The sequence below is a fragment of the Gracilinanus agilis genome, chromosome 5 (assembly GCF_016433145.1).
Source record: "Gracilinanus agilis isolate LMUSP501 chromosome 5, AgileGrace, whole genome shotgun sequence".
Classification (NCBI taxonomy): Eukaryota; Metazoa; Chordata; class Mammalia; order Didelphimorphia; family Didelphidae; genus Gracilinanus; species Gracilinanus agilis.
Genome location: NC_058134.1, coordinates 127,358,515 through 127,373,501, shown reverse-complemented (window position 1 = coordinate 127,373,501; position 14,987 = coordinate 127,358,515). Strand labels below are relative to the sequence as shown.

Sequence of the window (14,987 nt, the reverse complement as noted above, 5' to 3'; positions counted from 1 at the left end):
ATGTGGTTCATGTTGAACGATGTACAAAATGGAAAATGGAAAAAAATGACCCCAAAGTCTCATGTAACCACTCTGGCTAACAATACATTGTCTATATAATAATCTTTATTTCATGTGACAGCAAATAAAACCCACCTAGGACTTGCACTCACACTCATGAACAGACAAAATATCTCTTTCACTTTCCAATTGGACTTCACCTTCCTTAGGAAAGGTATGATATTAATGGCATTATTTTTCCCTTCCTTATACTCCTGATATATTATCTAGAAAAAGTTATCCCTTTCTCCTGATAGGCCTCATCTTGGACAGGAATTTATAATATCTCAACTTATTGCCCTAGGATGGTAATAATGGGAGAAAACTTTTCACATGCAACATTTTGAACCTGATAAAAGAAAAGTCAACAAATGTAACAAGTAGACAATAAAAGTAGTGGCTTCCAAAGATTAAATTGGCTCATTTAGGAATGAATTGTCTGTCATTGGAATCTAGGTAGCCACTAGTTGGGGACTGTAAAAGGGACTCAAGCCTGAGATTGGACTCAGCTTCTTAGATACCTTTACTCTTATATTCTATAAATCTTTTCAAATGTATTCCTATTGTATAATACATTCTCCATTATTTTGTATGGAAAGTAAGGTGTATGAAAGAAATAAAAATTATTAAGGTCCTAATTCTCTTTTCCCAATAATAGCCTAAAAGATATGGGTTCAGTTCCTGACTCTAACATCTTTTCTGTATGACCATGGACAAGTCACTTAACCCTTTTAGTACCAACACAATTCTCTAAGACTACACTTTGTAGAGAACTTGCAGACCTGAATTGGTAGAGCTTATTTCATATACCAGCAAAATAACAAGTCTCATACTTATCATATCTCCTATAATTTGACTGATACCATTTTTAAGAGTAATAAACTTAGTGTAAGGCTATTTAGGAACATGTAATCCCTTTTCCATATCCATTATTATTATCATTATTATTTGGATACAACTACATAAATAAATATATAGATTGTTATGTATTTGACCCAAACAATTCAGGGGGGAAAGTAGTCAATTATATAGTTTCTTTGCTTAGAGAAATTTGAGCATGTGATCTGACAGTTTTAGACTGAATTGGCTTCCCTTTACTAGGTGTTTTATTATTGTGCAAGCCTTGCATTCTAGAGGGAAAACAATATATGTCCAATTTTATTAAAAAGGTTAATTTATTTCATCCAATGATGATTAATAATCCAATTGAAATGTTTTAAAGTATGATTCTGATTTTGATTAAAAAATAAAAATGAAGGAGTGATCTATTATTAGGTAGCTATCTTACAATTTAATGAGATCAAGAATGTAGGTAGTTTTATCATTCATTTTTTTCTTATTCATTTTCTTGGAATCTAACAAAAAGCGTCTTTGCCTTTTTTGGACAAAAAAAGGTATGTCAAAGAAGAGAATGGATCACTGCTTAATTTGGATAGTGTGATGACAACTGACAGCAGAGAGAAAGCACAACTGTTCAAATTTAATATTTTGTTTTCTCTGACAAGGAGAATTATTTTTGGAATGGAATGAAGAGAATCACTCAATCAGCAATCATTTGTTAAGTGTCTCTTACATTTTAGTCACTCTGCTAAGGACTGAAGACACAAATATTAAACAAAATGAACCTTGACTTCAATAAGCATTTGGTCAGGTAAAAAGGTAGATAGATAGATAGATGAGAGAGAGAGAGAGAGAGAGACAGAGAGAGAGACAGAGAGAGACAGAGAGAGACAGAGACAGAGACAGAGAGAGAGAGAGAGAGAGAGAGAGAGAGAGAAAACAAAATGAATATATGATAAAATTGTTTGGTGGATAGGATTAGAGAGATAAGAAAGGCACTAGCATATGTAGAGATTGGGAAAGACATTGTCTAGGAGGTAAAAGTTGAGATGAGCTTTGAAGAAGGCCTTCCTGTAAGAGAAGGTATAAATAAACATCATCAACAGGAAGCTGGAATGAAAGAGAAGAACAAAGACAGAGAAAGAGTGCCTTGTCACATGTAAGTCACAATGGCAATAGTAAATACATTCTAGCTCCCTGAAAAAATGATAATTGTGTATGGTAAGTCATTATCAAAAATCTTTTAAGGACTATAAGAAATATATTATTTGCCATGGGACTGAAAAAGAAGAAATATCCAAAAATATTTTAAGAGAAATCAGCGTAGTCTATAAAATATAGAACAGTGAATCTTATTCAATTTCTGGTAAAAATGTTAGAATGAATTACTAAAGAGATTCTTAGTCAATATGTAGAAAAGGAAGGGGGCAGCTGGGTGGCTCAGTGGACTGAGAGTCAGGCCTAGAGACGGGAGGTCCTAGGTTCAAATCTGGCCTCAGACACTTCTCAGCTGTGTGACCCTGGGCAAGTCACTTGACCCCCATTGCCCACCCTTACTACTCTTCTGCCTTGAAGCCAATACACAATATTGACTACAAGACATAAGGTAAGGGTTTAAAAAATATGTAGAAAAGGAAAAATGATCATAAAGTTCCATTATGGGTTAATTATAATAACTAAGATCAAAATAGTGCTTTAAGGTTTGCAAATTTTACATGTATAACCTCATTTTATATTTACAATAATATTGTTTAGATGCTATTATTACCAATATTTTATAGATGAGGAAATGGAAAGCTAGAGGTTGATCTGTGAAGAATCCAAAAGCCTTTGAGGGCAATTTCTAAATTTTCAGACTGTAATTTATACATTACAAATTAACAAATGCTATAAATCAGTACTTGATTTTCTTTTTCATTAGCTTTTTAGATGTAAGAAAGTGATGGAGAAAATATGAATATGGTAGGCTAAACTTAAAAGCATGTCACACACCAAACACCAAAATGTTAGACATTTACTAGTATATTTCTGCCAGGGTTACACAAATAGTAAGTATCTGGGGTAAAATTTGAACGTAGGTCTTCCTGATTCTAAGTCCAGCTTTCTATCTACTATATCACTTAGCTGTTTTGTTAATAAAAGGTCTTGCCAAACTAACATTTTCCCCTTCCATTTTTTACAGGGTTATGATCTTTATAGATCAAGGAAATATTTATTACTTAGATTGAAGCAAAATATTTGACAAAGTTTCATGATTTTCTGAAGGGAAATTAGGTGGAGAGATATAGGCTACATACTGAAAGAGTTAAAGGGATTCAAAAATGGTTGAATGAATGTCCCTCTGGTATTTAACATTTTTATCAATGCCTTTGGAAAGGTCAGAAAAGTCAGGCTTATCAAAATTGTAGTTCAGACAAATCTAGGGAATATAATTAAAATAATAGATAACATAGGATCCCAAAGGAACTCATCATGCTAAAATGGTAGATTGAATCAAATAACAACAAATTTAATAAAGTTGAATGTAAGGTCTTACACCAGTGTTTAAAAAAATCATTATTTATAGTATAAGATATGGTATGTGGGGCTAGGAAGAGTTCATCTAGACATCAGAGACAATATGATTTATTTTTTGGTTTCGTATTTACCTATGAACTTTGAGGAAACTTAAAAATTAACATCACTTATCAAGAGAAAAAAAATCTTTTCATTGGTCTGAGATATAGAAAAGCATATTTCTTTTTATTTGCCATGTGGAAAATGAATAAGGAAATGCCCCAAATGGGAAAATATCAGTTTTACAAGATTTCTGTAGCTAATGAACTTCAAATAAGTAACAAAAAACTGCTGTCTATGCTTGAACTAATTTTCTATTTAAAATAAATCAGGTTTGTTTGCTTTGGTCTAATTCAGACCTATGATTTCATTATAGGACTTCCTAACATAAAAATTCCCTCCACCATTGCAGAAAGCTATCCATTGATGCAGATCAACCACTTATTTTGTAAAGCTAGAGATTTCCCCATGGTAACACAGACAGTGTGTGTGTGTGTGTGTGTGTGTGTGTGTGTGTGTGTGTGTGTGTGAGAATGTGTGTGTGTTTTAGGGGTTGTGAAATGCTTTACATATTTTTTTCCTCACTTCTTCATCACAACAAGCTTATGAGGTAGATGCTGTTGTTAGTCAAATTTCAAGGATGGGGAAACTGAGGTAGGAAGAAGTGGCTTGCCCAGGGCCACATAGCTAGTAAGTAGCTGAACCAATTTTTGAACTTATTTTCCTCTCCCTTTAAGTACATCACTGCTCACAGTGGCATCTGGCTACCCACTTTAATTCCATGATTTTGTATATATGTGTGCTTCTTCCATGGATTAGATTTAGACCCTACCCTTAAGTAGATGGTCTTCATAAGTGGTGGCAAAGCTTCTTGGATGAGCCTCTCTGATCTTGGCTAGACTGTTGCCCAGATGACAGGCATGCCTGAAGTTCTTTCAAGCTTGGTAGGAAATGCTGGAATGGACATCTAGAGTCATATCCTTATCCCAATGAGCCAACAGTATAAAAATTCAGCATTTTTTTCTTTGTTTGCTTCTTTCCTTCTTTCTTTCCTTCATTTCTATCTCTATCGGCTTGTCAATGAAAGCATGGCATATTCTTATACACAGTCTAGATGATAATTAACATTGTCCTGTGTTTGTGGGGTCACCTCTTTTTCTGAGGCCAGTGGGTGGCTCTGAAAAGAACTTTCAGATGTGTGAAGTTTCACATTTGTACCAGCTCTGTTTCTTGGCTACCACCTTCTTGCTCTTGGTGGCTGTAAGCTTAACTGCTTTGGACTTGGATACTTTAACTGCCTTGCTTGTCTCAGGCTTAACTGGGCTCTTGGCCACCTTTTTGGGCTTAACTTCTTTGGCCTTTTTTCAGACTCTTGGCTGCTTTCTTGGTGACCAGTGGCTTCTTGGGGTTCTTCCCACTCTTCTTGGTGACTTTAACCTCTGTAGCCTTCTTGGAAAAAAGGTAGCCTTCTTGGTCTTGCTGGAAGCCAGCTTCTTTGGCCTGAGCCTTTCTGTTGGCCATCATGGCCTTCTTCTTCAGCTTGGAGAAGCCTTACACAGCAGTGCCCTTAGGCTGCACTAGGATGCTCTTGCTCAGCAGACTTTTGAGCCCCAGCTTGACGAAGCTTTTTATTCTTGTCCATGTTGTAGCCAGCTCCCTGCCAGCACCTACTTCAGGGCTGCCAGGGACAAGTAATTCCTTTCCTTGGAGGCGCCTACAGCTTTCATGTTCATCTTGGACACCAGAGGACTGGCAACCTGGTGGCCAAAGGTCTCTCGCCCCTTTTCTTGGCAGGGGCCCTTCTCTGCAGGGACTGAGGCAGCTGCTGCTCAGCTGCCCTCTCTGCCAAGGCAGTGAAGCAATGGTAGGGCAGCTACAGCAAGATGTCACTGGAGACCACCATGGAATACAATATGTTTAATTCGTTTTTAAAAAGTCACTTTTTAAAAAGTTCATTTTCTAAAGAGCTGTAGCATGGGATGCTTTATTGGGACCTAAAATGGATGGTGGATTCCCAAAGATTAGGGTAGGAGAGAACTGCCAGGGTGGGCCCTATCCTGTTGGAAAGGCTTTGAATATGGGCACAATAAAGGATTGTTGTCCAAGGGCCAAGCTGACTACTTCCATCCAGGATCATGACCAGATTGGGGAGAGAATGATGACGTTTCTAGCCACCATGCTTCCCACTAGAGGTCCTATAATCTGCATGGATGGAGAGACCCTTCACAATAAGGAGATCCCAAGCACTAGAATTATTCAAGTAAGTAGAGCTCGCATGGTGTGTCTCCAGTTTTAGGCAAAAAGTGCCAACTTGGATTCCAAAATGAACTTCTAAATGCTTCTGCAGCTATGGTATTTTTAAAAAATTTACCATATAAAAATGTGTTTTTGAGAAGTGATTTGATGTTAGGATCCTCACTTCCCAGTCCATCCACACACCATTTGTAAGGCAGTGTGGTGCATTGAATCAAAAGAGCTGACCTTGAACCTCTGAAACTTGTATGAGCTTGGGCAAGACCCTCTGGCACTCAGTTATGCTCATCTGTAAACTGAAGGCATTAGACTAGAAGAAGGAAGAATTCAATATTGGCCCAAAATTAGGGCCAAGGCTTTTGGATTTCCTTCTCTTCTTTCCCAGAGTCCCCACATTTATAGTAAGCACTGTCAGAATACCATAACTTCTTTATCTTTATCTAGAGACAAACACAATATAAAATATTCAGAAAGAAAATAATAAGTAGCAGGCAACTCCCAAAGGTAAGTTGTGTCCGTTCAGCAAACAGGGTGAAGGCAGAAAAAAAGAATAAATTGGGGGCAGCTGGGTAGCTCAGTGGAGTGAGAGTCAGGCCTAGAGACTGGAGGTCCTAGGTTCAAACCCAGCCTCAGCCAATTCCCAGCTGTGTGACCCTGGGCAAGTCACTTGACCCCCATTGCTCACCCTTACCAATCTTCCACCTATGAGACAATACACCGAAGTACAAGGGTTTAAAAAAAATTTTAATAAAAAAAAAAAAAGAATAAATTGGCGAGGGGATAAATTCACAAGGTCCAGGTATGCTGGTAAGTTCTGTCCGGTCAGATCCTGCCTTATACAGATCATGAATTCAGACAAAATTCTAATTGTTCATGATTATATTCAATTCTAGATAGTGGCAACTGCCCCTATAAATGTTCCTGTTAGTCCCTCATCCCACAAGAACGCCTTCCATAATCCTTCAGTTCCTTCTTCTATTTGGAAAAAAAAAAAACTATATATACATCCTATCAACTCCTGTGCTAAGAGTCTAGGCTAGAAAATATCTTCTTTTTTTTCCTTCATTGCTTTCGAATTCAGCTTCCTGATCTATTTTTGAAATATGAAACTTTTTGAGTAATTTTTAAAAACCCATTTTTGTACAGACGAATGGTCTTCATCCTTGAGGTATTAAAAATTAGGAAACAGTTGCTGTGGCTTAGAAAGTTTATAGTATTTTAAAGGAGAAAAATATGTGTTTTTTTCTGGCAGATGCTTTTTTGAAACTTTATTTCATTTGAATTCTCTATGAAGACATGCTTAATGCCTTTTTTGTTGTTTCCTTCCACTTTGTGTATTATTAGTGATAGACAACACACTACGCAGATGTTGCTTCTATTTAGTTTGTGGTTCTGTTCCAATTGGTGTCATATGGCAGATGTTCACTTATGAAGAACTTCCATCCTACTTTTTCTAAACAAACAGCAGATTGCATTGCTCATCTCCTAAATCCAAATAGAAAATCCCACAGTAGCAATGCCAAGATTTCATTCCAGTTTTGGCAGAAGTACCTTCTGTCCTTCTTTCCTGTTGTTTCTTTGTGGCTATCTTCTCCATAATAGAGAGGTAGCTAGATGGCTCAGTGCACAGAGAACTTGGCCTGGAGTCAGAAATGCCAGAGTTCAAATCTGGCCTCAGACACTTGACTAATTGTGTTGACCCTGTGCAAGTCTCAAGCAAAACCTCTGTTTGCTGTGGAGTTGACTGAATGGGTGGATAGAGTATTTGGCTGAGAATCAGGAAGGTCTGAGTTCCAGTCCAGTCTTAGACCCTTCTTATCTGTGGAGTCATCCTCAGCAAATCACAATCCATTGGAGAAGGAAATGTCAAAGTGTGGTGATGCCTTTGCCAAGAAAACACTGTGGAGAGGACTGGCGAAAGATCCACATAAAGTCACAGAGAGTCGGACAGGACTGAAAACACCGACATCTTTATCATGCAAAGGTAAGCAAACATTCTGGTGCCTCTCAAGAAACATTAAGCTAAATCTGGATTTCCATGTTACTAAAAATATTGGCAGACAAGTGGAACTATCATTGCTCTAGCCAGATTTCCGAGTTGATGGCATATGTTTATTTTGTGACCATTTACAAGGAAGGCAAACTACATGCTGGTGCATAGCTTTCCAGCTAGGTGCACTTTGTTTTTTGGAACATACACATATCTCCCCTTCTGAGAAGAGAATCTGTGGTACAAAAAAAGTGAAGGAAATCATAAGAAAATAGTCTTTTCAGAACTAAAGGCACATGTATCATTAATAGTTGCAGCAATAGTAAGCACCATCATGGTCTTTGTATCATCTGTTTCCCCTGATGGGCTTAGACTTCAAATAAAAAAGTACTATTAAACTACAATTTATTCCTTGGCTTTTTATTATAAGATACTACTATAAGATGAAGTACTGTTAAAATGAACATGGTTTCAGATACTCCAGGGCCCCCTCAGGAGATAAACGAGAACCATATTTGGATATATAGATAGGAGGAAAAAAGGGACCATGAATATAAATTGTTATTTTTGGTGTTTTGGGCCTGAAAGTAAACCTAGATATTTGAAGCCTATGCCTGCTGTTAACTACGTCTGATAGATCTTACTAAGTATAGACCTGGCAATAAGATGAAAGTCTCTAATCTCAGGTCTGAACTAGCCAGATTTTGAGTATTTTCCCCTCAGTGATTAAAATCATATTTGCTAAACTTTAGACTGGTTGAAATGAGCATTAACAGAGGTATTCTACTATCCTCATTTTGTCCCCTGGTCTCTATCATAACATTTCTTCTTTTCTCATATAATTTTTATTCTCTTTTTTCTTATGTCTTTCTTGCAATTAGTCTCACATTATTGTTTGATTTTTTAAAAAGTATAACAATTAAAGTATCGATCAAATAGCATTTTAATTTTCAAAAAATTCTTTTCTATTTAATATGTAAGATAGTGGTGACATTTTGTTTAAAAAATCATTTTTGTGTTTTCTCAAGATGTTTCTGACATAAAGTATAATAATTATAAATTCTTCAAATTATAAGGGAAAGTTAGATCATCTATTTTAATTCCTTCATTTTGGAAATAAGGTAACTGAAACTTAAAAATTCTTAGTTAAATAGGTATTGTTCTCTCCTTTTAACATTCTAGTAATATACTAGTCAGGAGATGAGCAATTTGTTTAGGACTAGATCATAAATGGTATTCAAAGAGTACTTTGGATTTACTTAGCTATGAATGTGAGTACACACACATACACACACACTTTTGCATACACACAGACACACACACATACAAGAGTTCTAAAAGTTTGAGTGCCCTTTTAAGCTATTAATGTTGAAAATGGCAAAACTTTGGTGAAACTCCATTTATAAACTATTAAAATATCAACCCACTGATATTTAATAAAAATCACCCGAATAATTAATTGTTTTGACTTTTTTCTTTGCCAAATATTTATTTGCTTGTTTATTTAAGTGATATCAATTTTCCTTATTGATGAATCTTAGTATACCAAAGGGACATAAGCATTTAGCAAAACAAAGGCTAAATATCAACAAAATGTATCCCTTTTCTAAGAAAACTCATAAGACAATTTTTTTTTATAATTTTTGTTTAAGAGTGAAATATTCCACTTCACCTTGAAGGTAACTGGTCAATAACTTTGTTTATTTTTTAACAGGGAATTTCAAATATTTCACTTTAGGAGCAAAATTCAAATAGATTAATCAGCCAATAAGTATTTTAAAAATACCTAGAGTACCATGTGACAGAAACTGTACTAGCTGATAAGTTATAGATATAAAAGTCAGCATATTCCTATCTTTAAGAAACTTATATTCTACTTGAGGTATATAATGTAATCAATAGAGAAGTAAACTATATATAATAAATTATTTTGCTGAGTTACGTTTAAACCTAGAAAGACCTCTTTGGAGAAGGTGGTAGTTGAGGTTTGAAGGGAATGAAGGATTCCCAAAGGCCTGGTGATAAAGGAGAATATTCCAGGTGTACTGTAAGGCAGCCTTTTTGCCCATGTACATTTATGATAGATGATAAAATAATCTTGGAACAACTCTAAATACTATAGTATATAAAAAAACATAATGGGCTACAAGTTGTATGAATCCATAATTACATTTCTCTGAGGAGCTCTTCAGCTGTTGTTGCTGTTTGGCCACTGTCTTTGGAGATGACCTTGGAATAGCTACTTAACAAGGTTTTATTTCAGTGTCCTCTGTAAATTAAGGTTAATATCAACTGTTTTCCTCCTAATCACTCACAGATACTTAAAATTAACATGTTAAAATTTTCAAAGTGCTTCCAAGTCCTCTGAGATATTTTTACTAATTTGTCTCACCACTCAGTCTTTATCAAACAGACACAATCAATTTTCCTGGTTAAGGACAGAAGGGGAAAAAAAATAGGTAGTATGTTTTGTAAGTAAATGTTATAGATATATTTCTTTTGTTATGATAAATTAGCAAGTAACAGAAAGTATTCAAAATATGTATCTTATTTTTGTTGTTGTTCTTGACCATGTTAATGCTTTGCTATTGTTTACCATCATGTCCATTTCTTGGTGATGTGCCGCCATTGGGGGTTTTCTTGACAAACATAGTGGAGTGTTTTACCATTTCCTTCTCCATGTTATTTTCAGGATGGGGAAACTGAGACAAACAGGTTTAAGTGAGTTGCCCAGGCTAACGCAGCTAGTAAGTGTCTGCGTTTAGATTTGAACTCAGGAAGATGACTCTATGTCCTCCACTCTATCCATTGAGCCCCTAGCTTCCATATCTTCTTTTATCACAACCTAAAGGACACCTAATTATCTTCTACATTTTCTAATTTAACACTTTTTGTTTTTATTTTGTCTTTATCTTAAGGTGTGAAATCATAACATTATTATATTGTCTATGTATGTTTTACAATTGGCAGGAAGAAATTTTATTCTAGGCTCCCTTCAGTTTTTCTTCTTCAAAATTGGAGGCAATATCATATCTTCTGCATTTACAACCTCAGTCAGATCTCCCCTTTTTACAATGGAATATTTTATATTTTTTTCTTTTTTTTTCATTCTTTTGATTTCATTTTATTGCTTTTTGATGTCTCATGAAATCATTAGCTTCTAGTTGCCCAGTTCTATTTTTTTAAAAATGATTTTCCTCCATCAGTTTTTGAGCCTCCTTTTTTATTTGGCTCATTTCTTCTTGCATTGCATTCAATTTTCTCACCCCCCCCACCCCATTTTTCCTCTGCCTCTCTTAATTGCTTTTTGAAATCCTCTTTGAGCTTTTCTAAAATCTGCATCCAATTCATCTTTTTCTTTTGGACTTTGCATGTGTTAGCTTTGTTTTCACTGTTCCTTTCTGTGCCTCTGCCTTGCTCTTTGTCTCTATAAAAATTCTTTATAGTTGGGTGCTTTTTTGTTTGCTCGTTTTCCCAATCTTTTTCAGGTAGGCTCTGTTCTCTGGGAGGTTAAGGTACCTTCTCAAGCTTCAGTTCTTCCTTGATACTACTCTTAGCCTTATTTCTGAATTTCTGCCAGTTTCAGTTCTACTGAGATGATATGATAGCCTGAGGTCTGAGATCTCTCAGAGCCCCCTCCCACTGCTGATTTAATTAACTCTTGAGACTTCTGATGGCTGATATTGTTACCTCAGGCTTGGGCAAAGCTTTTGGTCTCACTGTAGACTTGATCAGCTCATGTACCAGCAGACTGGTTGCCCTTGAGCCTTCAAAAAGCTCAGGGGACCCAACTTTGGGTCCATCAACTATCCAAAACTGGGATCTGTGTTCTTGCTAGAGGCCCTGCCTAGGACTCCTGATGTTGCTCTGGACCCACTCAGATTAGGCTGCTTTAGTACGGTCTTCCTGAGCTTGAATTCTGGACCTCACTGCAGGTTTTCTTGGAACCTCAAGAGGTGTGTGTTAGCTTGTACCTCTATCTTCCTAAGAAGTGTCTCAGAATATGGATGCTGCCTTAGGCTCAGGTTCAGAACCTGATATAGAAGATGTGGGGTGGGGGTGTGTGACTGGCTCTTGGCTTGATCCTCACTCCTTGCTGTAGCTCCTGATAGTTGTGTTCCCCTCTTACCGCAGTGCCCCAGATATTCTCTCACTACCTTTTAGGTTTTTCCCTTCTTGAAAGTTGTTTCACTCTGTCTCCTTGTTGCTTCTTTCACTCCTACATTTGTTTTATGGTGTTATTTTAAGATTAGTTGGAGGGGATTCTCATGGTGGTTTTGAGCTTCCCTGCTTCTACTCTGATATATAGTGGCTCCAGATCCCAGATCTCCCTTTTTTAAAAGGCAAGTTGGTTTTGAATAGAATCCTTTTCCTGTTAATTAAAAAAATGGCTCCTGCAATCCTGACATTATATATTGAATTCACCTATTTTTTTCCTTGCTAGGACTGAGTGGTAGTGGTAGAGGGGCAAGTTATTCAGTCCTCAAAACTGAAAAGGTATTTTAGAATGAGTTATGATTATATTTGCAAAGAACAACGAACAGATTAAAACATAATTTCCAGATACTTTACCATCCTAATCACTATTTTAATTTTAATTTTATTTTTTCTTGTTTATACCTGCTTTATTCTTTGATTTAATTAACTTAATGTAGAGTTCAGGTAAGCTTCACTCATACATAAATGAGGAAACTGAGTCCAGGAAAAAGAAGGTTTTCTTTTCATCCCCCAAGGACACATAGTGGCACTCAAACCTAAAGTTTAGGTCTTTTGGCTCTCATTCAGTACTCTGCATAGTATGCTATTAGGTTAGGCCACCTGGCAAAAATCTTTCAAGGGCCTTCAATGTTGATGTTGAAAATGTTGTTGATGATGATGATGTTGATGATGTTATTGATGATGATGTTGATGTTGATGATGTTGTTGATGACATTGATGTTGACGATGCTGTTGTTGATGATATTGTTGATGATGTTGATGTTATTGTTATTAATGATGTTGATGTTGTTAATGAAGATGTTGTTCATGTTTATGAAGATGATGATGATGGTGATTGAATTTGGAGTTAGACATTTTCTTTCCATTTGAACTTTTCTGACCCTTCCCACTCTAATGATTAAAATTTTCTTGGAGATCTTCTCCAACCTCTCTTACCTCTCCATTGTATTGGTCTTCTCCCTTCCCATGCACTTTTTTATGAAATATAAAATTAGCCCATTTTATTTCTTTTGCGGTTTCTCTTAGCATTTTCTACTTTTTTAACCCTAGTTTATATATATATATATATATTTATATGTATATGACATTTCATCCTATACAGTTTGTCACTGTTCCCTCTAAGTATATTTTTTCTAACTACCCAGATGATAATAACAATTTTTAAGAGTTGCTAATATAGTCTTTTCTTATAGGAATATAAATCATTTGTACTTATTGGGCCCCTTAAAAAAAGGTTGGTTTTCCCCCCTTTCTTAATTACCTTTTGGTGATTCTCTTGAGTTCTGTGTTTGGACATTAAATGTTCTGTTCAAGTCAGATCTTTTCTTTATGAATGCTTAGAAGTCTTCTATTTTATTAAATGACCATACTTTCCCCTGCAAGAATATAGTTAATTTTGCTGGATAGTTGATGCTTGGTTGTAGACTCAGTTCTCTTGCTTTCCAGAATATCATATTCCATGCCTTCTCTTCCTCCACTGTGGATGCAGGTAGGTTCTGCATTATCCTAACTGTGGTTCCATGATATCTGAATGGCTTTTCCTTAGTAGCTTGTAGTATCTTTTCCTTGGTCTGGAAGTTCTTGAATTTGGGTATAACATTCCTGGGTGTTGTCAGTTGGGGATTAAATGCAGGAGGTGATCTGTGGATTCTTTCTATCTCCACTTTCCCCTCTTTTCAAGAATGTCTGAACAGTTTTCTTGAATAAATTCCTGTGTAATGACGTCCAGGGTTTTTCTTTTGTCATGATTTTCTGGTTGTCCAATAATTCTTAAATTGTCTCTTCTGGAACTATTTTCCATGCCTATACTTTTATCAATGAGCTGTTTCCTATTTTCTTCAACATTTTCATTCTTTTGATTTTGTTTTATAGACTCCTGGTGCCTTGTAAAGTCATTTGTATTTAGTTGTTGGATTCTAATTTTTAAAGACTGAATTTCATCCCTGGTCTTTTGGTCATCCTTCTCCTTCTGGTCTGTTTTGCTTTGTAGACCATTTTTCACTTTCTTTGCCTCATTTTACAAGCTGGTCAATTCTGACTTTCAAGATACTGTTTTCTTTTTTTAATTCATGTGCCTCTGTTTCCAGATGACTTATTTTCCTTTGCCCAATTTTCTTCAGCCTCTCTTAATTGTCTTTTGAATTGTGTTTTGAGTTCTTACAAAGCCTGAGTCCAATTTGCTGGAGTTTCTATGGTTTTTCTTGGTGTTCCTTGGTCCTTCTCTTTTCCATTTGCTCTTTATTCATTACCTGGTTAGAAGCTGTTGATTGTAATTTCCATTTTTCTTTTTTTGTTGTGGAACTTAGGAAGAATCTAGAAGTTCTCCAAAATGAAGGCGAGGAGGGAGGCCATTTTAGCTATTTGAGTACAGCTAGAGCAAAGTCATAGACTGTGAAGGGAATGTTCTATGAATGAAATATCGAGGCTGGTTTTATGGGACTACAGAATACATAAAGGACAGTATTGGGTTATTAGGCTAGACAGTTAGAATGTGTTAAGGTTGTGTTTTACTTTAAATGCCAAAGAGAGGAATGAGCTGTCTCTTCCAGTTTTGTGGCATTAGAAATACTGATAAATGTCATTTTTATCTTCATCTAAGACATCCATATAAGTATTGAACAAAACATGGGCCTGGATCTATAGCACAGCACTGGAGAGTTCTCTCCATTTTGACTTGAAAATCATGTCGAATTTGGAGCCAAAAAGACATGTTTGAATTGTGGCTTTGATATTTACTCATGTGACAATGTCTGAATCATTTGAAGTCAACTTACAGGAATTACCTACTATGTTCCAGGCACTGGGATAAGTGCTAGTGATACAAAGAAAGGCAATAAATAGTCCTTGCTTTCAAGGACATTACAGTCAATGGACACACCATGCAAACAACAACACACAAATGAGACATATATGATATAAATTAGAGATAACCTAAAAACAAAGGCACCAAAAAAATTAGGTTGGACGAAGGGCAGGATAAAAAGCTCATTTTAGAAGGTGTGATCTTAGCTGGAATTTGAAGGAAGGAAGGAGGCAGAGATGAGAAAGGAGAGTGTTCCAGGCATGGAAGGTAGCTGGTGATATGTGGACA

General features: G+C 36.1%; 1 pseudogene; it reads right to left on the bottom strand.

Annotated features, from left to right (window-relative positions):
• Positions 1 to 4,625: 4,625 nt before the first annotated feature.
• LOC123249948 lies at positions 4,626 to 10,307 on the bottom strand (annotated as a pseudogene).
• Between the last annotated feature and the right edge of the window lie 4,680 nt (positions 10,308 to 14,987).